At 52.8% G+C, this 25,751-nt stretch overlaps 1 protein-coding gene across 4 annotated transcripts in view; it reads right to left on the bottom strand.

Moving 5' to 3' along the window:
- LOC119450380 (transcription factor Sox-5) overlaps nt 1-25,751 on the bottom strand; it is a 415,812-nt gene that overhangs the window by 204,949 nt on the left and 185,112 nt on the right. Inside the window, exon 2 of one of the 4 annotated variants that reach the window (XM_037713817.2) lies at nt 2,021-2,138. The exons of the other annotated variants lie outside the window; for them this stretch is intronic. The gene's annotated coding sequence lies outside the window, so the exon portion shown is untranslated. The remainder of the gene's footprint in view (nt 1-2,020; nt 2,139-25,751) is intronic. 4 annotated transcript variants of the gene reach the window in all.

Below are 25,751 nucleotides of genomic sequence, written 5' to 3'. Positions count from 1 at the left end.
CCCCCCCCCCCCTCCTACCATGCCTCCATCCAGCGGCGCTTCCCAGCCCCCTTCCACCCATCACGTATACAAACACACGCGCGCGCGCGCTCGAGCGCGCGTCTTCCCTCATTTATCGCGTCCATTGTTCCGCCACGCGCCGCTAGATGACGTCACTCTGGACGCCTGCACACAGCGCTGCCGTTGGCGCGCAGGGCGAGAGCGTGGCAACGGTCTGCACTGGCGCTAAGACATTGGAGCAGAACGCGGAACGATACAACAGGAGCGGGCATACGCGGGTACGAGTGCTGAGGCGTAGTCGTTAGGTTGAACATGGTGAAATCCACCTGGTCAGCATTTTTTTTCTTTCTTTCTTTCCTTTCTTACCATTTTTTTCTACTTGTGTGTGTGTTTGTGTCTTTCAACCCTGCTCTAGCGTGTGGCAGAACGGCAGGAATAGAGTGAGGGATAAAAATAGGATGAAGATGGTGCACTATGGCTACTTAAAGAAAAAAAATGAAATCCCTTGAGTCATGTAGGCACAAGACCTCTCTAACTAGTTGTAACAGTGGTGAACAGGGCTCACATGCCTCAAAGCACACAAGCAAATCACCAGAAATTATCAGCTGAATAACCATAGCCCACGTCGGACAGACTGAATCTTTGAAATCTGACACCTATGGAATAGGTTTTTTTTTTTTGTTCTTTTTAATGCGTATTTTTTTTTTTTTTCGCAACGACATGCAAGCAGTCTACGGCACGCTCAGAAGACACCGAACACTGAAGGAAAAATCAAAAAGCGCGAACCGGACACGGACAGCAACAAAGGTTCTACATACACATACAAAATGTATTTTTTCTGTCCGTGTCCAGTTTGCTCTTTTACTGTTTCTTATGGTGTTCCAACGTGCTCATCTGCCACTCTCGGGGAATAACTAACGGACAACGTTCACGTGGTGCAGTTTGGTCGAGCTTGACCTGCCGTTTAGTATGGCTTCCTTGCACAGTCGCAGAAGTCTGTGTAAACAACAGACGTTGGTTGATTTATTTATTTATTTATTTATTTATTTATTTATTGAGACAGAAGCAGTCACAGCTATAGCAGCCATCGTCGCTGTAGCAAGCGTTTGAACGAGAAACACTCCAATAAGCACCCTAGAATGCCTCCGACGACGAGACAAATACAAAGAGTCGCGGCTTGTGCTCGTTCCAACAGTTTCCTTTTGACAGCCGATAAAGCGCAAATGATGTTCGATACATTCCTTCGTACCCGTATTTCACTTCCGCTGCTTACATCACACAGACGCAAGCGACGCGGGGACCCTTCGCCGTGTAAACGCAGTATGGTCCACAGCTAGCAGTGGCAGTACGCGCCCTCGGATCGCGCTCTCGACGCATCTGCGCACTTCCGTGACGGCGCGCACGACGACAAACCGGTTCATTTTTAATGGACACAACACGGCACCCGACCGCCAGGAGGTCGGGGGTGCAAGGGCAACTAACCCCTCTTCAACCTCCGCGACCTCCTCATTTTCTTTTCTTCCCGTACAAAACCGCGTCACCCAGAGCACGGGGAAAGAAGAAACAAGGCGGAGGAGGCTTCATACGTAGCACGTCTGCATACACAAACACACACTGGGGGTAATTGAAACAACAGAGGAGCCGATGTGTCCAGCTCTAGACGGGACACGTACCGCGCGCGGCGTTGAACAAACGAGGCCGAACCAGATAGCCTTGCGCGGCCGATCCGTCTTGTCATGATCGACGCGTCACGGAAGCGTATAAGGCCGGCAAACACGCATATTCAAGGAGGTCGCACGAAGACGCCATCGGGCCAGATTCCACGAGGCGAACGCACGCAAGTGTCTATAAAGCTCGGCGGCGAAGGCGAAACTGACGGCGCACGCAACTACGTAACTGGGCTGCCCGCTTGTTGCGTTGCAGATGTTCCCGTTCGGAGGAAATGCCGCTGCCTCGGGGATAAATCTACACGCAGGGCGGTGGGAAGCCGACGAACGATCAGCGAAAGGAGACTCCGAACCTGAGCAGGGAGGGGCTAGCTGCAGCTTTAGCCGTCCCCGAAGCCGTTGCTCGCGACGATCTCTTTAACGCACGTCAGCGCGCAGAGATAGGACACAGGCAGCATGGTGGGGACTTACCTGCAAAGAGAAAAACAAAGAAAAGAATACGTAAGTACAAAAAGAAAGAAAGGCGACGCTGACAACAAACCGCGCCGGCATTCGACACAATAAAACAAACGAAAAATCACACCCTGGAAGAATTCTTATATGGTTTGACGCCCACTTCGGACGTTCACTTGGCACTTTCATCGCTTACGCCATCCGCTAACAAAATAAGCTACTAAACGAAGCTGATGACCATAACTGGATGCGTTCTTGCGTAGGGCAGATGAGAGCCACAGTCAGTATAGATACGACGGGTGTTAGTAGTCACTGCTACTATCATAATAGCGGACCGCCGACATACAAGAAAATGACGGTCTTCGCACACGCGCTAGCACGAACGAACCCACCTACCCCCATACACACAGGATGCGCTTCTCCTCTCAGCTGAGTAAACCTCAGTTGCCACCCCATTTATAGCTTGTTTTTCAGCCCAAGCCATCGAACCAATGCAGGGTTCGGACATCCAGAGAAAGTGCTCAGAATTGGCTACTGAAACAAGTGCTGACAAGTACGGCAAATCTCCGCATGTTCCGAAAGCGCGTTGGCACATCGTTGGCGCTAGTAAAATGGCATGCGATCGAGATGGAACGAGGCACGTGCGAGGCTCCAGAAGGATGAAAGGAAGTGCCAAGACAGACCTTATAATGCTTGCGAAAGACAAAGCAAAACCGCGCACGCCAAAACACCTGCCTACCTGCGCTTAGTTGCACTCGCAAGCGAAGCGTGTCCATCCGCCGCGTCAACGCCTCTGTGGCGACAAGAGAGCAGCAGCGAGCGGTGGTAAAAGCACTCACTCACGGAGAGACAAAAGCAACGGCGCAGCCGAACAGGAATAATCAAAATAAACAACGCGACAGCAGGAAAGAGCGGAAACCGGCTCGCACAGAAAGCAGCACTCGGAACTAAAATCCCAACAAATCAAATGACGACACCCTTTTTTTTTTTTTTTTCGACTACGCTCAGAGAGAAGCGAAGGTAGAAACGGTGGGAAGAGATAGCGAGGGAGGGCGTATAAAGCTTGGAAGGGGTTGGCAGGCTAAAGAAAAAGCGCATCAGCCGTCAGGAATTGCTCGCGCTCAAATGAGCATCGCGAGCGCTAGCACACCGAATGCGGCGGCATTGGGTGTGCGCGCGCGACAGAGGCAGTTGGGGACTAGGAGGGGAGGGGGGGGGGGGGGGAGGCGCACCGCCATTAGCATATATCGCGCGCCGACGTGTCGACGCGACGCATCGCTGGTCGCGCGGCGACCGCAACGCACGCTACCGCTGCGACGAGCACAATATGAATGATGCATCACGAAGACGAAGCAGGCGCGAGGGAGGTAAGAGAGAGAGGGGAGGGAAGGTGTGCGTGAAGGCAGGAACAACCGTGGCGACAGGGGCACAAGAAGGAGGAAGCACATCCACAAGACTGGCGGGCGGGCAGGCGCACGCACACACACGAACACGCTCTGGCAACGACGACGACGACCCTTCGACGGGACCGACGAGCATTGATAAAAGCAGGCGTCGTCGCGAGAGAAGAAGAGAGAAGCGCGCATCGCGCGGTGCCTCTTTCCCCCACGAATAATATGGGCGCGCTCGTTCGGGCCTGTGCGTTTCGCATCGCCCTTGTTGGCGGCGGCGGCAGCACCCTCCCGACGACAAGGCACGGTAGAGCTGCTGCTGCTGCTGCTTCTTCACGCGCACGCACGCACACAGGACCTCTTCGCGGCGGCATAAATCAGCGCAAAATGCCGGCGAAACAAGAAGACCCGCGCGGCTCCTCCCTCCCCCAACCCTCATCTCGGCGACATCCAGAAGCAGCAGCCGTCAGCAGCAGCCACGCCGCCTCCGAAGAAGTGCGCGCGGGATTCCCAGAATCGCAATGCGGCATGGTCCCCTGGAATGCGTGTCGTCGCCGTCGTCTCGCTTCCTCGCCTCTCCAGCGCGAACGTTGTGCATTGCCTCGCGCCCGGTCCGATGTCTCTCTGGCCGCGCGGCCCCGCCTGTGCCTCTCTCTGTGAGTGTACGGGAAGCAACATCGCCGGGGTGCCAAGCCGGTCGTAGTCGTAACGTCGCGCTCCAGCGACCAAACCTCGCGATGCGATGCGGCGCCGCGGTGTCGGCGAGAAGAAACGAGTCCCGCCTTTTCCCTTAGCGGCGACCCCGACGAACGGACCGCGAACAGGGCAGCACCCGACGATGGCACGCGAGGACCACGGCGGGACTGCCGAAACCCGGTCCCCCTAGTCTTCATTTGCCTTCCCGATGCGGCATCCTTATCGCCACGCCAACTTTGTCTTTAGCATACCTCTCCTTCTCTATACTTCTGGGAACGGATTCACAAAGTTTTTTTGTTTGTTTGTTTCGAAGTGCTCTTTGTCTGGCCACCTTCGGTAATAATGTGTCCAGCATAAGGGTTGGTTGAAATCTTCTCTTACGAATATCCTAGCATAAGAGGTTCTCGCGAATACGGGCCCTGGCGCTGAGTGTCCAATATCTGACGAGCAAAGAAGTAATATCATCCGCAAGAAAAACGCAGCCTCTCTGTGAACGACAGTAACAGAAAACATTGCGATGTGGCGCATTCCACTGAACGCAAAGGAGCATTTAACGCGAGAACAAGGCTCCGCTCAGAGAACTGTACGTTTGCGTTTAAAATACCTTATGCGGTAAAATGCCTGTTTTATATTTTGCTTTGCATAAAATCCTCGACGTGACAGTGCTGGACAATCAGCACGGTAGGTTTTCTTTAACCTCGGCGTGACTTTTGCGGCCACGTACCCGATGTAGGAGATATAGGAGAGATAGAGATAGAAGAGAGAAATGCAGGGATGTTAACCAGACGCAGGTCTGGTTTGCTACCCTGCACTAGGGAAAGGGGGTATTGGGATGAAAAGAGAGAGATAGGAGATAGAGAGAGCACAAAGCGAAGAGGAAAGATGGAAGGCGGGAGAGGTCAGGCGTTTGCTCAGGATTAATGAGAGGAGCCTGTCAGCGAGCGGCGCAGCGCTGTGACTGCGGTACGGTGCGAAGTGCTGGCGCGCGATGATAAAACCTGGAGCTGCATACAGTGATCGATCACCGTAGGAGGATATTCAGGCACTCTGGAGGCCCAGACGCTGGGTTCAGGCTTCTAAACAATTTAAACCACCTCACGCAAGGTCAGGGACCTAAACGCATTTATCGAAGCCTATTATTCTACCGAAAGCCGCTAAGTATCGAGCATCGACGCATGCATCTGCACTTTTGGATACGACGCGTCAACCAAACCACCTAACATCATCGCAGGAATGCGAGATATTACTGACCGAAGAAGCGCCTCCATTTTCAACTTCCTCTCCGACCGGCTTCTCAATTGCTCCACCAGCCGCCCAGGTTCGTAATAATAGCCCAACTCGGGCCTCCAACAACTGAACGGAAAGAACAACAAAGAAAAAAAAGAAAGAAAACGAAAATGGTATCTCCCCAAAAATCTCCGCGATTTGCTTTTCTTGTAGCTTGTATACTTTTTTAATTCCGCGCACAAATGCGAGGAGGGGCTCCGCCGCGTCGGAGCGAGAAGTAATTAATCTAATTGCCGCAATACGTCAACTCGCGGCTGACGCTTTCTCGCGGGGCCGATAGCGCGAAGCGGAGAAGCGGTAGCTATATACGGCGGCGGTGTTTTAGACGCGTTTTTTCGCTGCTCCATCAAATCACTCCGGGGAAGAGAAGAACCTCGGGCGAGGGCACGAGCCGATTCACAGCGTTATATAGGCGAGCGTGTATACATAAACTGTGGCCAGGGGGACCAGAAACGGGGCAGGTCCGCGGGGGCTCGACCAACCGGTCGAGTTGACAAGAATAGAGGTCCGCTAAAACGAAGAGAAGGCGAAACAAGCTGTGTGTGTGAGAGAGAGAGAGAAAGAGAGAGGAGATGGAGGAGGGATAAAGATAGGCTTGTCTCTGCGTATACACGTGAGGCGGAGAAAGAAATAATAGCAAAGCACACCGGATTCACCTTCGGGCTGATAAACGGCCACGCTAGATAAGTTGCGAGTTAACGATTCACTCGCACTGTGTGTACACGAACGTTGTCGAAAGCGTCGGAGCGGAAAGCAAAGCTCGCAGCCGGGTGCACCCCCCGTTCTGATAATTTTTACGACGCTCCGAACCACCGTACCCCGTTTGAACCAGTCGTTCTATTTGCCACGCTTGTTGTGCGGTTTCATTTGGTGCCTGGGCTACGCGTATGTCCAGAAAAGAAAACGAGAGAGAGAGAGAGAGAGAGACGAAAGCAATGATGCTGCATTTAAGCCTGATAAATCTGTAATCTGGACTAGACGAATTTTTCTTCCTCCTGAAGAGTCCACAGGAATGTCGCTCCTTCAGGCTTCCAGATGCAAAGACTTCATTACGAGAGATCGGCCTGCCGTGTCAAATGCGTACGTGCTCGTTTGCTCAGATTCGGGTTACAAGCGGGACGGCGTGCTTATCATTTAGGCATGCCAGAAGGCTGCCGCTTGCCCATTTCACTTTGATAATTCGGCGTACAGGGTCATTCAAACTTAGAGGGAGCGCCGAGCTCCTATTGAAGTACAGGATGCAGCTCAGCTTTTGTATGAAGTCTTCCAGCGTAGTCTTCCTTTCGTATATGTGCGCAACGTTGCGTAACATTGGCCGCGTTTATCCAATAACGCACACTAAGCGCGAGAATAGTTACCACTTCCTTAATATCAGACATTCCCTCTAGCATTAGCCGAGTGTGCACACCGTCATTTGCTCAGCAATCAAAGATCACCGCTGCATGCAGTGTATGTACAAAGAAGGAGGCCAAATTCACAATTTGTAAGTGCTATTTGCCATTGGGAGGCCACCTTCGATAATATCTCTAGCATCAGGATTGGCTGCAATTTGCTCTTACCAACTGTTATATATGAAGAGCTTTTTGTGAACACGGGCCAATATTTCTGACGTAAAGTGCCACCTTTTGTGCCAGTTGCCGAGATACAAATATGCGTACAAGGGTTTCGTGGGAAAACGACCTGATCTCACAGCATGCAATATGCTCTATACAAGACTCCTAGGGACGGCCCACATGAAACAAAACGGTGCAGAATGCGCTGAGGATTCCCATCTGTTTTGGACGGTACAACCGGATAACCGGCAATAGGCTCCGAGCAAAACCGCAGGCTTGCGAACTGTTCCAACGCCGGATAACAAGAGCCTCTCGCGTATATGTCTCTCCCCTTCCATTCTCCTTAACGCGCAATCTCTCTTAGTAAATCCGTGCACCGCTTCGGAAGCGTTAAGTGGCGTCGACCAATCAAATACCGAATTCACAAGGCTGTTCTCTCGGAAGGACATTTCGCGACTGCCTCAATGGATCTTGTGCGTTGACCAGTCGCGCCAGTCGACAGTATAAGGCCTCTCTTTCAGTCGCGAACTTTTCAGACGTGAAAAGACGGCTTACAATTGAAGCTGGTGTTCGCTGTCGCACTCTCCGCCTTCCCATGGCGATGCACGCTTTTAACGACGCAGAACCGCGAGCCCGCCGCCCAGGGCGCTTCGGCAAGTGCGCGGGCAGACAAAGGCTACAGCCGTCGCCAGAAGGTCTGGGGCCGTGTCGGGCCGCCGATTGCCGGGAAGAAAAATCGGCCCGCCGATGTCTCTCGCTGTAGGAGGGACGGGCTCCGTTTACGAGCCGCAACAGACCGCGGCGAGCAATGAGAAGAAGCAGCGGCAGCAGCATGCCGCCGCAGACCCATACCGCCAGACCTCGCCGCTCGTGAGCCGCAGTGAGCGCGCCCAACAACGACTGGTCTTTGAGACAAGCGTCGGCCCCGATTGCTGCGCGCAACGCAGCTATAGAGTGCTCTCTGACGCAGCCGCGCCGCAGACCCTCTTCTCTGTTTGGCCGCACGCGAACACACACACTGCTGGCACCCGAGTGGGGTATTGCGAAGTCAGCGGCGACGGCCCATGGGAGTAAAAAGCCGACCACGGGCTAGGCCCGTCACACCAGTCGTTTCACCGCCCAGCCACACACTGCGATGGGCGGCGCATATAGACTATATACATGCCCGAAGAAAGGGTTGGAAAAGCCATTCGAGAACTTTCGAACTCTCTTTCGTTGTTCTCACAAGGGAGAGGTTTGTTGTTTCGTTTGTGTACATTCTGAACCCCAGAGGCGCGCCTTATATCGCATCCTTATACGTTGTTCTGAAGCATTGTGAGGAAGGAAAGGAGAAGTGGTCATTCGCGGCGTTTGGCGAGTGCTTATTTGCAGCGCTACCAAGTGCCCCTGTTTGCTAATTGGCGAGCACATTTGGTGACACAGACAAAGACCCGTCGGCGCTGGCCCCTCATGACCCACGAAACCAACGGGCCGCCGCCTTGGCGAGGCGATACCCCATATACTGCCCTGAGGAGCGACTTCATGCACTGGGTGTTGAAAGTCTGTAGACAATCAAGGAGGAACGCTGGTAGTCTAGCAGCGACGGAGACACCTTTAAGGTTGTCGGCGCTGCGTCGTTTGTAACAGAAGCGTGTCTCGGAGCATGGCGCCCCATCGGTGAGGACATCCTACAGCGCACTGATGCACTCAGAACCCGTACCGACAGACGCGCTCTAATAGTGACGGCACGGTAAAGTCTCAAATAACGGAAGCTCGCGTGCATGTCAATTGGCGAGGTTAGGGTAGGAGCAGCTTTCAGAAAAACGCTGAACAATCGAGCACCTATATATAGCTGCAAGTCAGAAACCGACACTGGTTACTCAGGTACTGGATGAAAAGTCTCAGCATGTATATTATTTCAATAACAGCCCCGCGACCTTCCAATTTATGAGTCACGTATTTCATATAGTATATACATATTGTAAGTTGTAACATGTTTTAACGATCACTAAAGAACGGCACGAAGGAACGTCTGTTGATTCAGAATCAGGCACTGAGAACGCGAGCTTTGTCCTCTAGGAAGGTGTTGAAGAAGTGGCTGGAGCACAGACCAGTATTCTTCGTTACACTACTTAATGATGCATTTAGAACGTTTATGACAGAAGCCTAAAAGAGATACAGGTTTCATCCTCTCTCTTCTCCCCTCTCTCCCTATACTTTGGCACGGCTAATTTGACGCACCAGATGACGCGTCTGTCTGTGAGCGCGCGTGCAAGTGCTTATACGCCACCATGACGGATGTGCCAGCATTTTCATTATCGAAGATCAACTGTTTATCAAGCGATATAACAGACAGCAACCAGTGCAACAATGCCCTATATAGGCGGTGCACTCTGAAAACCAGAAATTCGGCACGGAAACTTTCTTAAGCCACTGAAGTAAGCCCATAGTCCCTACTTTGTTTTAACAGCTAAGCCTTCTCAAAGTCGAAGCCGACTGAACCAAGCAGCTGTAAGTAGCAAAAGCTACGGCGTTAAAATACTCGCTGCTGAAACACGGGCTCACTTACGTCAAGCGCCAGAAGATGATGCCAAGCGGGACAGCACCCAAAAGAGAGGTCGCGGAGTTGCATCATTTCTGAACGAAGGCAACGCTGTTTCATTTAGGCTTTCGCCAGCAAACTTCCCGCTCAAACGGTAGAATTTCTTTTTAAAGACGACAAACCGTTCATCGTACGTAGCACAAATCCGAATTTGCATCACGATGCTCCGACGAAAATTACCAAAATTTCGTGGAGGCGTTCATTGGACCGGTGTGCTTTCCGCGAGGACATTTTATTAACCGTAAGCAGCGCTCGCATTGTTGTTCGCATAAACGAAGGAACCTCCGCTCACAGCAGAGCAGGACCGCTGAAAGTCCTACGTCAGTGGCGCACCGACGGGAGGGGGGGTCGGGTGTTGTAACCCCCGCCTCCCCATGCAACCACAAATATTTAACCCCCCCCGCCGCCTGAAAGAGATCCTGGTTGCGCTACTGTCCTACGTACTATTGTTATAGGCGCCTGCTAAGCCCATCGCTGAGGTGCGACAATGCGCCTGCCCCGTCACATGTCGCGCACGCGGCCGGTCCATATTACGACGCGGAGTGTACGTTGGATGGCCGAAAATACCACCCTCCCTACTACGGGGCCGTACAGCGACCGAAACGAGGACTGCGCGCGTTCGTGTGTGAGTGCATGTGTGCGTGCATGTGTGTGTGTGTCCTGTTTCTCGCAGTATACACAACACGAGCGCTTGCCTGCAGCTGTTTTCATGAAAGGAGGACTCCGGTTGAGGGAAAGGGGAGAGCTTGCATCACCCCCACGAGGCGTCAAAGAGTTGAGAGACTCATTTGGGCGGTGATGGATGCGCGCTGCTTGGCTAACGGCTGTTGCCTCCTCCTTCTCCCTTTCGAGCCAAGCCACCACCACACGCGGCATTCTCGGGCGATTCCTCCGGGACTATAGGCATTCCGTGCCCCGAGCGTGACGCCGTCGATGGCTCGCTGACTGCGTGCCCGACATCGGTCGCGCTAAACTGGGCAGACTCTCTATACCCGCCCAAGGCCTCTCCTGTCGTGGTTTAGAGCATGGCGTCGGAGGGAGGTGTCTTCGATGCCGCGCTAGGGCTTCTATATTTATTCATGAACGCAAACTTACCGAAAAGACGTGCCACTGGACTATACCTTCCTTACATGGGGGCCCCTTTTAGCATCGTTTCACCGTCACCGCCTTCAACCATCGACCTTGTACGGCATACTGTCCTGACAAAAAAAAAAAAAAAAAAAAAAAAAAAAAAAAAAAAAAACGAAAGGACGCACCAGATAGGAACGAAGAGTCTCCAAGTACTTTGTCTAGCCCAACTTCTCGTTGTTCTCCTGCTCTTCGGTCTATGCCCCTCCACCTTCAACTTTGATCGAGGCACAGACGACCCTCGGTGGGACCTTGTGGTCACAATGGCGCAGAGACTGGAGCAATCCAACACTTGAACACAAGACACGTACGTAACAGATTCACCTGCTATAGTTGAAAGTGGCGCACTACGAATTCAAAGCCACCTGGTGCTCAGCCTCAATTATGCCGACCTAAGAGGTCCACCGTAGGCGGATTTCAAATGCCCCCGAGCAGCGCACGAAAGCGGATTACTGAGCATTACTGCGGCTCCAGTACGTGCCCCGCTTGCAATCAACGATGGCCGCCTGCTTAAGAAAACTACTAGATAAATTGTCCTGACAAGATGCCTTTCCGATTGGACAATAACGGCGTACACACGCAGGTGCATTCAAACATCCGTTACGTCCTTTTTCCGCTTCGCGGTTAAAAAAAACGGACGCCTTTCAATTGCGCAATATCACGCGTCCACCGCAATGCTCACTGAAGCTGCAGGAAAGAGTACGTATACAGTGCACACTGGCGCCTGACTCATGCATAGGGCCGCGCTCTCGTCCTTCGACCGCTGTAAAAAGACGAAAACAACGACCACACGAAGGGAAGGAGGAAGTATATACAGTCTTTTCATCGAACGTCCAACAACCGTCGCCCCAGTGCCGAACGACAACCACAAAAGACAGCCCAGCGACCGAAGGCATATGCACAATGTATGCGTTTTCACTAATGCCTAACCTTCCCCTGCAGAGCTCTCGAAGGACGGAGCAGTCAGAGGCACGAAACAGCGCTGCTTATACTGTAAGCGCGCACGAAAGCGCGCCCTGGCCATGTTCCCGCATAGGTTGTAACTGTTGCTCGCCCTGCAAGCGCACAGCGGAAGGCGGACGGCTAATCCCCAAAGTCCATAGCCTCGACAGGCTATCACTCCAAGTTGTCAACGCAAAGCAGCTGTAACGAATGTGCCGGTGTCCATTTTTCTCCCTTTTTTTTTTTTTTTCCTTCGTCTCCATGCATTGTCGAACAAGAACGCTCGCAGCTCGATCGTGACCGTTGTACGGTCTCGAGAAAGAACAGGCGGAGGCTCGCGCTGGAGGCGATAACGGAAGAGCGAGCGTCGACGAGGAGTTACGCCGCGAGCTCCAATTTCGTCATCTCGCAGGCTTTTTCACCCCGCGAGGCGCTTGCCCTCGCTGTACGTAATTGCGTGCAGCGTATGCGCGAGCTATACACGCCTGGCGTACGTCCAACCAGGAAAGGAGAAAGCGTTTGAACTGGGTCAGCAACTGCCGATCTTGGCGCTAACTAATGTCGATCGGATCACCGCTCCGCCGTTTCTTTTGTTGCCACCAGCACCCTCCCCTTCCTTTTATACTGCACGATAAGGGCCGCCATTTCTTCGCGTGTATTCCTCAGAACTTTCCGCCATACACAAGAAACCAGCGAAGCGACACCGGCTCAGATCTCTTCTTTCCGGTTGTGCTATATGCGAATTAACATTAATAGTTAAACCACACTGTTTCTTCGCAAAAGTTAATGAGCTTTTTCCATCGGCCCACCGCTGGTCCTGCATTCCCCTCAAAGGACGAATACATACTGCCATGCGTGACTTAGTTGTAATTTAGTTGTAAGTTTGGGCATGAGTGTGTTCTTGGAGTCGGGGGCCTGTGCATTGGTAATACTTGGATGAATCTACCACCTACGAAGGCACTTATTTCAAACGTAGCAAATGTTATCAGGACCCTCACAAACCGACGTTACGGCGCTGCTGCGACGACGTTAGCGATTAGGATAATTTGAAATAGATAAATAAGAACGGGACGCACAGTTCATGTAGAGTCTTTTCCTTCATTTCACTTAAAGCATGCCCTTAGCGACGTTTGGACGTGACTGCTTTTTCATATCCTCCCGTTCGTGCCAGCAAGGGTCAAAGAAAAAAAAAAACCGACCTTGTAGTAAAACTTGATGAACTGCAGGTCCACGATTTCGCTGAGAGCAGGAGCGTTCAAGCCCGCCTACTTGTTCTCTACAGCTACACTATACAATAGGCACTGTACTGAACTAACGAATGCCGCGGATCCCAGCGCGTGCGGAGAGCTCGTATTTCGCGCCGTCTTTGTGGCGGCTTATCGACTCGGCGGTATAGTTGCGCCGTCACCACCAGAAGACCGGACGTCGTGGCGTCCGAAAAAGGCTTCCCGAAAAGACGGCTCTATCTAATCTCGCAGCCGAGAGAGAAGAGCTTTTCTTTTATCGATTGCATCCTGCAACCGGGGGCGTATAGCCACGCCGCCACGTCACATACACGCAGCTCACAAGAGTAGGCCCGGCTTTGCTGAGCGACTGCATACTGTATGCACGTCGTCCCATGATAGTTCTCCCTGCTTCTTACGAAACAGTGTTCCTAAATGCACGCCTCTCGAGTCAATGCTCTCAACTGACAGCCAGAAATCCTACACCTAATTAAGGAGCGGAGATCGCGCGAATAATATGGACGCATCTGCGTGCTTGACTCGGTAAAGGGCGCATTTCTTTTCTTTCTTTCTTTCTTTCTTTCTTTCTTTCTTTCTTTCTTTCTTTCTTTCTTTCTTTCTTTTTTTTTTTTTGAACAGTGCCACATTACGCAACGTTCGCTTCTTTAGGCTAAAGAAAAATGGCACGACCATGCACCACCATGGGATCCAATCAGAGGAACATACGTGGCGGATTCGACAACATGGGGGGACTGCACAACGTCCACAAAATTTCACTCCAGTACTCGACTCCCTCTGCAATGAACGATATGAAAAATTCCGTAAGCAGGCTTTCTCACACGTCTAACACTTGCAGTAAGCACGATGACCGCGTAACCGCTAGTATAGCACGGTTAAACCAAGAGACACGCATTTCGAAAGCTTTTACGGTTTTACGGTGCAGGGAACTAAGGGCGTAAAGAATGATGTTACCAGCCCGAAATCTCGACACCTTAATTACAGTTCCAGCATGAGGTCAACGGAGAAGGTGTGTGGAGAAGCGCACTTGCAGGACTTGCTTGCAAAGACGGGGCGCGCTTCTCGGCCGTGCATTCATCCTCGATCTCGGCCGGTAAGCACCAGCTTCAGAGCGTCTGTCATTTACAAAGTGTTCGATCTTCCGTTGTGCTGCCCATGTAAGGTGCAAAAATGAATCGCGCTTACGTACGCGCGTTAATAACGCCCACAGCGTAAGCCTTCGATGCACAGACGCACAGTTCGCGCTCGCCCTTTTTCGATGCCCCAGTAGCCACCCGCCGCCACAATAAAGCGCCCCGACGCTTTCGGGTGGCAAAACAAAGGAAAAGTGCGCGCGTTCGAAAAGCGGCGGCCTTCGGTTCGCGAAGGCGCGCACGCACTATTCGAGCGGCGCGAGCGAGACAATGCAAGGCCGAACCGCAGCAGCTGCCGCCGCCACCACCCGCATTTGTTCGCGTCGAACGTCGCCGCTGGCCGCTAATCACTTGGATCAAAGCACGCCATTACTGCAATTTTTCACTGTTTCTTTCCCGGTGGTCAAGACAGACAGACACAGAGAGAGAGAGAGAGATGAATAAACGACGGAAAACGCACGCCACAAATCGCTACCACGAGCGGCCGTGCGACGCGCGCATACGATCGAAGCCGGTCCCACATGCAAAGACATCCTCGGGGCTAATTATTTCAAGGCCGCGTAGCGGCTATGTAGCGTCGAGGACAATCAGAATAGCCGTGCGTCGACGCCAAGATGCTGTAGGTGCGTTTGTGTGTGTGTGTGTGTGTGTGTGTGTGTGAGTATGCGCTCCCTCCTGCGTACGCATTTAGCGGCTGTTGCGTGCGTATACAGGAATTAAAACAAAAGGAAAAAAATAACGTGCGCACGGGTGATTCTGTGCGTGGGTTGACGGCGAGCGGTTGTGGCGAGCGCACGCGGACAAGAAGCCTGGCGTGTCTTGCCCGAGGGCTCCCATTCTTGGGCGTTGGGCAGGTCGCCTATACTATACACCTCATACCCTTCCTCCCCCTTCCCTGAGCTCTCGACGAAGTGTTTGCACAACGAGCGTTCAAACGTCGTTATTCTGAGCCGCGCACGTCAACGGCCATCAATCAGCTGAGATAAATAGCCTGCCGATGGACGCCGCTGCTTTAGGAACCGAACGAATATTAAATGTGCCAATCGCCGTATAGCGTAAATGACTGTCTCATTCAGCGAGTCCGTCGCCCCGGCCATAAATTGAATACGACGAGGCCAGTCGGAAATATCGCCTTCAAAGACGTGGCGCTATGTGTAGTTTCGGCGAATTGAAGATCGAGAATCAACGGTCTGTGAGCGTATAAGTACGCCTTGGTGAACGGCTGAAGAAAAGAAAGAAGGCGTGCCAAATAGACAACAGGTGGTTGGTCAGACAGCGCGTTATTAACTTCCGACTGCGCACGCCTTCTTATACCACAAAAATGCTTATATATATATATATATATATATATATATATATATATATATATATATATATATATAGTTTCTTAATTATTGGCAAAGTTTTGCATGCTTATTCTCAACGACGGAACGCGTTATAGTACGCACAGCCATCACAAGTGCTCAGCCGCGTGCAGCGATGAAGCTACAGCGACGCCAAGTTTTCATTTTCCGCTGACTGAACTTAACAAGGAAGTGCCGAATTTTCAACACGTAATGCACAAAACTCACCACATTAATACAAAAAGAAAAAAAGAAAAGGAAACAGAACAAGAAGAAAAGAGGGACCGCCGGTCAGCGAAGCGCACGCAGCATTCATTAATGAAGACACGCCGCGCCGACTTATAGACTGAAGCTAAGGGCGCGCGCGCGTTCGTCTCCGAAGTATATAGGATCATACATAATGCATGCCTAACAATTGCAGCGTGCACACAAGCCGATCGCACAGAGAGACGCGGAGAGGGAGAGACTTCTCCGCTGTTGGTCACGACCGCGCTTTTTGATCTCGTCTACTTGAATCTTTTTCCTTATTGGTGCGTTTATCGGACGACTCGAGTTCCTCCTCGATCATTACGAGAGACTCGTTCTGCAAATAAGGCTCCGAGCGCAAGCAACGCACTTCCCATTGTGTTTTCCGCTTGAACTGGTCGCTGGTGGCACGCGCGATCAGCGGCGATTCGGCAGAAGCCCAGAAGGACACACACACCGGGGCCGAGAGAGAGACATCTTCAACTGAAGCGTGATAGCAAAGTGGGGTGGCTTCCTTCAATACGCCGGCCACGGCGCCGCGTCGGCGTATCCACGAGAGCGCGGCGCCGCGATGCATTGCAACATGATCGCGTCATTAGGGCGCCTATCGCAGGGACTTCTTCCACCAATCGGCGCAACCATCAGTATACCCGAGTGATGTCATTATCTCGCTGGCTTCCACGTTGCCACCGTTCATTTGTCACCGGTCTCTCACGGCCGCCCTCGTGCGGAGAGCGAGAGAGATGCTGCAGCCACTCGAAACACGTGGGGTACGATGAACTGCGATACAGACAAACAGCCAGGTCTGCAAGTGGCGCACATGCGCAGAGACCTCGATCGCCATGGAGCGCTAGAGCGCCGATGGTCACTGCGAAACGCTGATGCAACGACGCACGCGCTCTGTCGAGCACCCGGCACAGGTATCGAACGTGCGAATTAGTGACACTAAAATTTAGCTACACTGACTTCGCAGAGTGTGTGATCTCCGTATAGCGTGGAATGAAACGCTGTTGCGAGTATGACTGAATTCATTCTTGCAGCTCCTGTCGAATCAACGAGTTTTAAAGAAAACACTGGCCATCTCCATTCACCTTTGCTGACGTTTCATATAAGGTCCTAGCACGGTGGACTCTCTAGATTGTGCCGAGTACCGGCGAACGCTGTGGGTCGCACGACGAAATCGTATATCAAGAAATGCTGCGCGCCCTGAAATATTGACCAGCCGACGGACAAAAGACAGCAGTATACTACATCATGCCTATAGTGCCATCTACATTGGATGAACCGGACATTCATTAGAAAGCACGCATGAAAGCAGTACGCTATACTTGACTCAAGTAGCAATTTTAGAGTATGAGTGGAACTATTGTTATGCCTGGCTTTCTTTCTGGACAAAAGATGCTTCAACGGCGAGCGTGCAGCTTTGGAATTCTATCCTCGGTTCATCCGTCTTTTCGACGCCAGACAGTTGGCGCCGAAACCAGTGCTACCTCAAGATAGTTGACAGATCCTATATGTACCACTCCATCGTCTGTTCGACGTCCCAGAGCTGACCAACGAAATCAGCAGCACAATCCAGATAATTGACAGAGCCTCCGTTTCGCTTCGTTGTCGGTTCGACGCCCGGGAGCCGAGAACGGAACCACCACCTGAGTGTGTGTGTTTTCCAAGGTTGATGATGAGTACGCCACCAGAAGCTGCTACGTTCGCCATATCTCAGCGCACGGTGGCAGCAGGCCCACGTTCTTAACGTCATTCTTCATCCGGGCAAGCGCGTGCAACGACGCCGGAGTACGGCTCGATGACATTGTCTCCTCCCTGTTGCTGACAAGGACTGCAATGGAAACTTGGCCAAAAGCCTGGGGAAACTGTCGGTATTTGAGCTAGCAGCACGACGCTCTCGGGAGCCTCCTTGTTGTGAACCTCAAAGAGTAAATTTGCATATAAAGCTTGATTCTCTCGTCGCTCGGACGTCACGCGGGACTTCTCTGTCGCCCGATACCTGGCACCGCACCAGTCATCCAATTTCGCAAGACTATACGCGGTCGCTCCCCGTAAAAACTGTAGGACCGCGTGGCTCGTTGAAAACTGCAATGGCGAGATTCCGAAGAAAATATGAATAAGACGTGACGTACACGACTGAATGGCTGCGCTTAGTGAAAAGCATTAAGGGTATCGCCTGCGAACGAAGCTTCGCTTCCGAAGCCACGCAGGGCTGACTGGATGCTGCCGTCCCCGTCAAAGTAAGGATGACACATCAAAGGCTACAGGCTCCGTAACTTCGAGGAAGGAAATAAAAGCGGGCGCCACTATCAGGTCCCCGCGCCTCTTACCCCAGCCCCGTGCGCGCCTTTATGACTTCACGCTTCGCACTTCTTCCGCGAGCACCCTTCTGGGGTTCGCGGGCACTCGTCGTCCATAGCCCAACGGCGAGCCCAGAAGGTCGCCTCTGCTCAACGGGCCTGGTCCGGGTTTACCGCTGCGTCTTCTCGTCCCCTTTTACGATCGGAACCAATTTACCCTGCCGAGGCCAGCTGCCACTTCCTCAGCCGCTTCTTCGCTTTGTTCCGTCCTATGGAGCGGCGACGGCTCTGGGAACAACGACAGCGAACGAAATGAGGAGAAGATCTCGAGACACAAAAAAGAGCCCGAGACATCCCCGGAGGCGGCGGTGCGAGCCACGGGCCTGGCCCGGCGCGGAGGAGAGTCGCTTTTACGGCCGACCTTCCACACCACCTCGCGCGGCCGAGCTCGTGCAAGGGCTGGGCCTCGAGTGGATACAGCCGCGCTAATACGTGCGCGGGCGGCGCACACCAGACACGTCGACGGCGTTTCGCCCGAAAGCAAGAAAAGTAACGACGGCGGGACGGTCCCGCGAGTGGAATGGGGGCAAGCGGTGCAGCGAGAATAAAATGTTATTCGCAACAAGTGAACCCCAGAGGCGGCGAAGGCAGCGGCACCGCAAGCAAGCTGGCGAAGCGATGGAGGAGACCCGAGCCTCCAGGCAGCTTTGTACGGGGTTGGGAACCGAACTGCGGTGTTGTAACGAGCGCGGGGTGGAAGGAGGACGACGCGCGGGGGTGACGCAGAAGCAGAATGAACAAAGAACGCAAGAACCCGATAACAAGGAAAAAGAAAGAAAGCCAAAAAAAAAAGGCAAAAGAGCAAAGGGACCTTAGCAACTGGCATCGCGATATGACAAAAAGAAGTGTGTGTTTTTGTTCTTCGAAAAACGAGCCCATTCGACGCCGCCGGCGCAATGCGCCTCATTTCATTCTCGTATATAGTTGCCGCCGGACGCGCCTTACCACGACTATCTCTTTCCCTCTTTTCTTTCTTTCTGCGAAGACGCCGCAGCAGCCGCCTCCGGAGTATGCACGGCCGTATGGTGAAACGAAAAGAAAAAAAAAAGAAAGAATTGGAACGACATTGTCCAGACGACAGACGGCGTCTTTCTTCCTCAGCCGTCCCAGGCCTCGGCATCTTTCCTTTCTCTTCTTCAGCCCCCGAGAAGACCTTTCTCTCGCTCGTGCGAGCGCTTGCTTGCCCCAGGGCTCGACCCACACACCCCACCCCCATCTCTCTCTCTTTCTTCTCTATCGCGCAGAACCCCGGTTCGACTTACGCTGGCCCGCCGAGCGGCTTAATTTTCGTCGCCATTCTTACTTTCGTCCCAGCTTAAGTTGCCGGCGGGTCTCTTGTTTCAAACGGCGCGCTTTCCTCCCCCGCTTCTTTTTCTCCGACTGCCACTCTTCCTCCTTCCTTTCCTGCCTCTTCTTCGTCTCTCTTTCTGTCTCTTCCACATCCCCGCTCTCTTTTCTTTGAGACATTCTCGCCGCCATTACGACGCGTAAGCGAGTACGCCCACTCTCCTCGCGAACTCAGCTTGCAGTTTTTCCTTCGCTTTCACGCGTCTGCTGCTGCTCTGTTCGCGCGTATTAGCAAAGCAAGCAGGCATGGTTGCAGGCGTGGTTAACGGAAGACAGGAAGAGGCTGAGAGTGCGGGTGGAGGGAGCGAGGTTAACTGCGAACGGTTCCAAGGAGGACGCATCGACGCAAGCGTATGCACAGGGAAAAGAATAAGGCACAAAGACTTAAAACGCGGGCAAAAAGAAAGAAAGAGAGAGAGGCGGGCCAGAAAGAGGATACAGCCGAAGCGAGAGCTGAGGCGAACGAAAGAAAAAACGTGGAGAGTGACGACCAGCCTAGGAAGACAAGTCGCTATCAGTAAAGTGGCCAGCATGCAGAATATCCATCCTATCGCGTTTCGTGCCCTGTACGTTCGCGACGCGCTTGCTCGCCCGTAGTCCTCTTCTCAGCGCAAGCGTCTGACTGACACCATCTGAGTTTTACGAGCAGTATACACTAAGAGTCAGAACAGAAATCGGCTTGTTAGCAGGCGTTCGCGGTCTACGCTTGGCTTTCGTCATTCTAGTTATATCCGCTGTTTGCTTAGGAGCCGTCCAGACGCGATGCGACCGTGATGTGACAAAGTTTCGAAATGCCGGCCGAGCGTGTCATGAGAAAGGAGGGTTAGACATAAGTCGACCCAACCCGACTTGACACCCCGACACCGAAACCGAAGGCTTAGTTAAGCAAGATGGTGCCTTCGCATGCATCTTGGCAGCGGTGATGACAGGGGAACATTAATTGAGCGTCTGCTGTATGTATGTTGGATCAAGGATTACGATTACCTAATAAAGCTTCTGACAGTAACCGAGAACAAGGCAAGCAGTAAGGTTTTACAGCGTAAGCTGTTATGGGCTCATTCCAATAGCCCTTCCTGGTCGCGATGATGCCGCCGCCGCCGCCGCCGCCCCGTAGCCGCTATCGCGGAAAATGCGAAAAAAAGTACCCGCTCTCCGCCGGGATCGAGCCCAGGCCCGCTGCATGGGAGTCGGATACTGTGCCACTGAGCCACGCAAGCGCTTGCTATCAGGCAGAAGAAACATTCCCTTTATACGCGCCCTGCGCCTCTGCGCCGGCGCGCCTAGGCAGGCGCGCAGGCGCAGACGAGCCGAGCCGCCGACAGTATGGTGGCGCCATCTAGTTAACGTGCCTGCAACCGCCACGTGCGACGAGATGCGATTCAGACGCGATGCGATTCAGACGAGGCGCGCAATCAACGCTATCCCTATGTTAGATGAGCGCCACGTATTCTGGGTACCTCTTCGGTACACGTTATGGCGTCTCCTCGCAACGTACGAACTGCTGCTGAAGAAGCGAATCGTAGAGCTACGTGCGCGGCAACAACCGGGCATCATCGGGCTCAGCAGACTGCTGTGCAGAGAGCATTACAACCGCAGCTCGCCGACGCCGGGCGGACAGTTTAGATCGTTCTCGTCAAAATCGAGGCGAAGACACTTTGCCGCGAAGACATTGTTGTGCGTGGTGCCGAAATTGGAGCTACTCTTGCGCCGTTCAACCAGCTGTGAGCTGGCATGTGGACTGTGCTGCGTGTGCCGCGCAGGCCTGTGAACTTTTTTATCTTGTTTTGGGTGAAAGATGTGTTTCGTTTCGGAAAATGCTTTCCTTCTTGGACTGCACAACAATGAGGTGAAAGTTGAAGCGGGGAAGAATGTGCGTGTCTGGGAGGTGGTCGGAGGGGGAGGAGGCGGTGAGCTGAGAAGGGGGAAGGAGGTGGTAGATAATGTCATAGGCGCGAAAGTTCTTCGTTCTATTTTTTCGAGCGTTCATTGAGCTACAGTCATGTTCCTAGTTGGGTCGGGTTCCGGGTTGGCACAGCTCGGGTACAAATTCCGATATAAAATTAGATGCTAGTATACGTCTACGATATACGATCTAATCATATTCGACGTGTTGAAGCGACGTAGGCTCAATAAATATCGCCTAAGACATCGCCTCCGGCGCGTGTGTCACCTCACTGTCAAACACGTTCCCCACACTATATATATAGGTTAGCGTATTCTCGTCTCATGAGTACAGCGTTTACTAGCCTCACTGTGTTATTGTTCCTCTGAAGTTTACTTGGAAGCCTCAACGCTAGCGTTTGACATATTGGTGGATGGCATGTGAACTGCACACGTTAATGGAATGCACGAGCGTCCCTTGATTTATTTGCTGTTAGGTTAGAAAGTCCTTGCCACCTGAACAATATTACCACTCCCACCTTAATAAGGTAATTTCCAGCATATTTAGGTTAAGCGGAAAATCGCAAGATGGCGTCAATAGTGTTATAGGCTCTCGCCTATGGAATCTCGTTTATACGATTCTGCATAATAATTTTTTCAGGATGCTTTTGTTCTTTTCCCAGCCAATGTCTTATAGGGGCAATGTACTTCGGATAATACGATTTTCGGATGATACGTTTTATTTTACGGCTCCCGTGAAGATCGTATCAACAAGATTCCACTGTATACACATTTCGATGGTGCGGAGACGGCTATCATACGGCAGCGGTGAGCTGAAGATATTTCTGACAACTGTCAGTGGCTTATTCACCCTGCAGACATTTTGTCCAGAAGCTGCAGTATCCTATATAAAGTTCACCTCTGTTTCTCCCCCTCCACACCTCGACTCGCCTCCCCTAACCTGTAACTTAGAGCGTCAGAGCCTAGTTTCTTTGCGCTGATCAGGCTTCGTCTCCTGGAGGCCACTGCTTACGGTAGCCATACAATATCATGCGAACAAGCGTGCGCTCTTCACCGTTTCGCGGCAGTTTACCCCCCTCGTCAATGAATCCTCCTTAAGTTGCCAGAGCTAGCATGCAGTCGTCAGGCTACGGAGAGAAAAGCGTTCCGTTTTCGCCACAAACGCTGTATCGCCGACTGCATACATAGCGCGACCATCTTCGTCGCAAACGGGGCCAGCAGCGGCGCCGTGCTCATCTCATCAGCTGCACGCTCAGGACCGAGGCTCGCTCTCGAGCCAGTTGTCGTCTAGGGGACGGTGCGAACGCACTGCGCGTGTCGCTATACGGCGTCCTAAACAAGTGTGACGGGGAGGAGGGGGGAGGGGGGGGGCTGTACACCCACAAGCGCGCTCCTTCTGTCACGCGGATATAGAACCACGCGCTGGGACCGCGCGTACGTCTCTCTCGCAAACAACGGTCGCCGACGCGCGCACACACGCGCGCCTTTAGAACAAAAGGGTCCCGGGCTGTCGCCCCGTTACGAGCGCTGCGTGGCTATAAATACGGCGGCCGCGCGCCGTATTGAAAACGCACAGAGACAGGAAGGATTGCGCATTTTTCGGTGGCTCGGAACGCAGGTGCTCCAGGTGCCGCGGTGTTGCAACCCCCCCGCCCCTGCCCTCTTCTTCCCAAGTCGGCCAGGTTTCAGCTGCTGACGCCGTTTCGAGACAGGACGCAATCTGTCCGAGTGACAGAGACGGGCGGAACAATGCTGCCCGCTGCGGAGGGCCAAGCGTCAGTAGACACGGTGTGATTCGCAGGCTAAGATAGGCAACTTGAGCGGCGCGCACCGACGCTCCTATGGGTTCGGGGAAGGCTCTCAACTCTATTCAAAGTTAGCAGGAGCTGGGCGACTCATTAACCAAACAGCGAATTCAGGGAAGGAGTCCGCCAGTAAAAGAGTTGTTTAAGCTGGCCGGTATCATGACTTGTGCTGGTGAGTTATGTCTCGCGCTTCCAAAAGCGTGCCGGATATATAGTGCACGCATGTTTCTCTTATGTTGTATTCTTGTGCACCTTGTTAAATAGTTTTATACGGTTTCGCGCTATACTTTGCACCCGACCTTGGCTCTACTCTGAAACCGATAGTTTTCGCAACCTTTCCTCCTAACAACACCCCCCCCCCCCCCGCTTCCTTAATTTTTTTTCCCCTTAGCCAGCGATCTTGCCTCCTCGTTTTCACAACGGGCCGCCTCTTCTCGCCAACTTAGCCCTCGTCTTTTCTCATTACGCGGCAGAACTATCTCTGCGTGGACTCCCGTATCTAAGCTGAAATCTCAGCTACACCTTGACCGTCCCTCGAGTTCAGCCTTTCCGCTTGTTCCCGCATTCACGCGCGGCAGAGAAAGGCATACGCAGCAAGACATGACGCCACATCGGGCGGCTCCCATCGCAGAATAAAGGCCGGTGAAGCGCTTCGATCCTCCGCTTCTTGAAACACCCACGCCCGTCGTGCTCACTATATCTACGCGTACACTGCGCTTGTGGCGGCGTGGTGCGTCCTTCTCATCGTCGCCTTGCGCGCCCAACAGGGAGGAGCCAACAAGAAGGCAGCCGCGGATCGGCACAACTGTATAGGCACAACGGAGCAGTATCCCTCAGTGTCTGTACGTCTCTCGCTAAAATGGGAGGGGGAGGGTTCGTCGTCGGTGTGATCTACGCCTTCTTCTCGGTCGCCCCGCAGATAGGCCACGATTTATAGGAGCCAGACAGCGGTCGTTTCGGCCCCAAAAAAGAAAAGAGAAGAGAGAGAGAAGCGTGGTTGGCGCCTGGCAGCTTTGCGCTAGCTGCTGCCACTGCTTGCTGCTGCTTCTCTCTATTAATCCCTCGCCCAGCCTTTTCGTCCGTCGCGACTGTCTTTCACGCCACACTCCCCTCTCGCACGCTGGCCGGCGGCGCACGAACCGAGGCTCGGCCACTCCCTTCCCCCACACCCCTCTCCCTACTCTTCAATCGCCCGCTTCACCGCGCGTATCATAGCTCGAGCCCCGCTCGTTCTGAATGCTCCCCGTTCTCTTCTCCGCACAGCGCCCTTATAAAAGACACGTATCCGTCGCTTCGAGAGATGCCTCGGCCGCAGTGAGCTGCCGCCAAAGCACGCAGCGATCGCAATGCAGAGCTCAGAAGTGTACCACGTATTGCCTCCTCGGCCTCTCCTGTCTCTCTCACTCCTTTTCTTTCAGTATCTCCTGATGTATATACAGAGGGAGGCCTCTCCGATGAAGACGAAGGGAGAGCCACTCATTGTGCGACGGCGTCGTCCGCTATATGCAGGGGCGCTAAAAGTCTCTTCTCCTTATCGCTTCTCTCTATTTAAGAGGCTTCGTGCCGAGTCTCCCTCTGAAAGAGGCGCCGTAATGTCCATCGGCGCCGTGGAGCAACATGGGCTATTGAGGAAGGCACTTTTTGCACCACGGAGCAGAGCGCGCGAAAGAATGCGTGTGTAGAGTATATGTGTGTATGTATAACGCCGGCGCCACAAAACGGCTTTGCACGCGCGATGCCAATCGCATGCCACGAAGCGAGCGATGCGAAACGCTCGTTATCGACGCACTCGGGGCAGGACGCTAAAAGTATTTAAAAAAGACGAAAAAGGACTAAAACAGCAGAGACAGACCGACCAAGACGCCTCGCACTGACGTGACGGTCGGTCGGCCGGCGCCACCACCATATGTGCGCGGAATATGTGACCCGTCTTCTTTCCAGCTTACGTCGGCTTTCGTTTCGAGACAAGAAAGTGGAGTGAATAAATCCTCTCGCGGTGACCGGCTTTGGCGGTTCTCATCTTATTTGTTTTCTTTTCTTTTAATTCGCCTTGACCGCAGCGATACGCGTACAGCTACAAATGAACCAACACTTTCCCGGGGAAAAGCAGCGTATATAGTGTTTGTTTACCGCAGGTCCTTACAAGAAAACTACGCGTACCGTTGCGTTACGTTTAAGGGCCCGTTCTCGGAATTAAGGCTTGCCACGATTGTATGATCTTACCCTTTCTGGTTTCTCGCTGCCTATTCTCACCACAACAATGAGATTCTGAACACAACCCCAGCGTATTGCTCTCGCATATGCTCGTTCTGGTCATGAGAAAAAAAAAAAAAAGCATGGAGACGGAAAAGAAGGATTTACCCTTAGCCACAAGTAGGCATTGGACAATGTAAAAAGAGTCGCTGGTGAATATGAGAGTTGGAGGCCTTCCAGATGGAAAAAAAACAGAGGCATTGAACGAGAAGAAAGGAAACGTTGTTTCTAATAATGAAACACCCGTCACCAAACGGAAACACCTTGTTATATAAGATAACACACTTACGCTTACAACTCGCTATTCACTCGAACGGCGTGATAACTCAGGCGCGTTGCGAAGGGAACGACCGAGCGAGTGCAATGCACCACCGCACCGCACCATGCTTGATAAGGGGGTCCCGGGACTTTACGGGGCCA

This window comes from Dermacentor silvarum, chromosome 4, assembly GCF_013339745.2.
Source record: "Dermacentor silvarum isolate Dsil-2018 chromosome 4, BIME_Dsil_1.4, whole genome shotgun sequence".
Classification (NCBI taxonomy): Eukaryota; Metazoa; Arthropoda; class Arachnida; order Ixodida; family Ixodidae; genus Dermacentor; species Dermacentor silvarum.
This window is presented reverse-complemented; position numbering and strand designations above follow the sequence as displayed.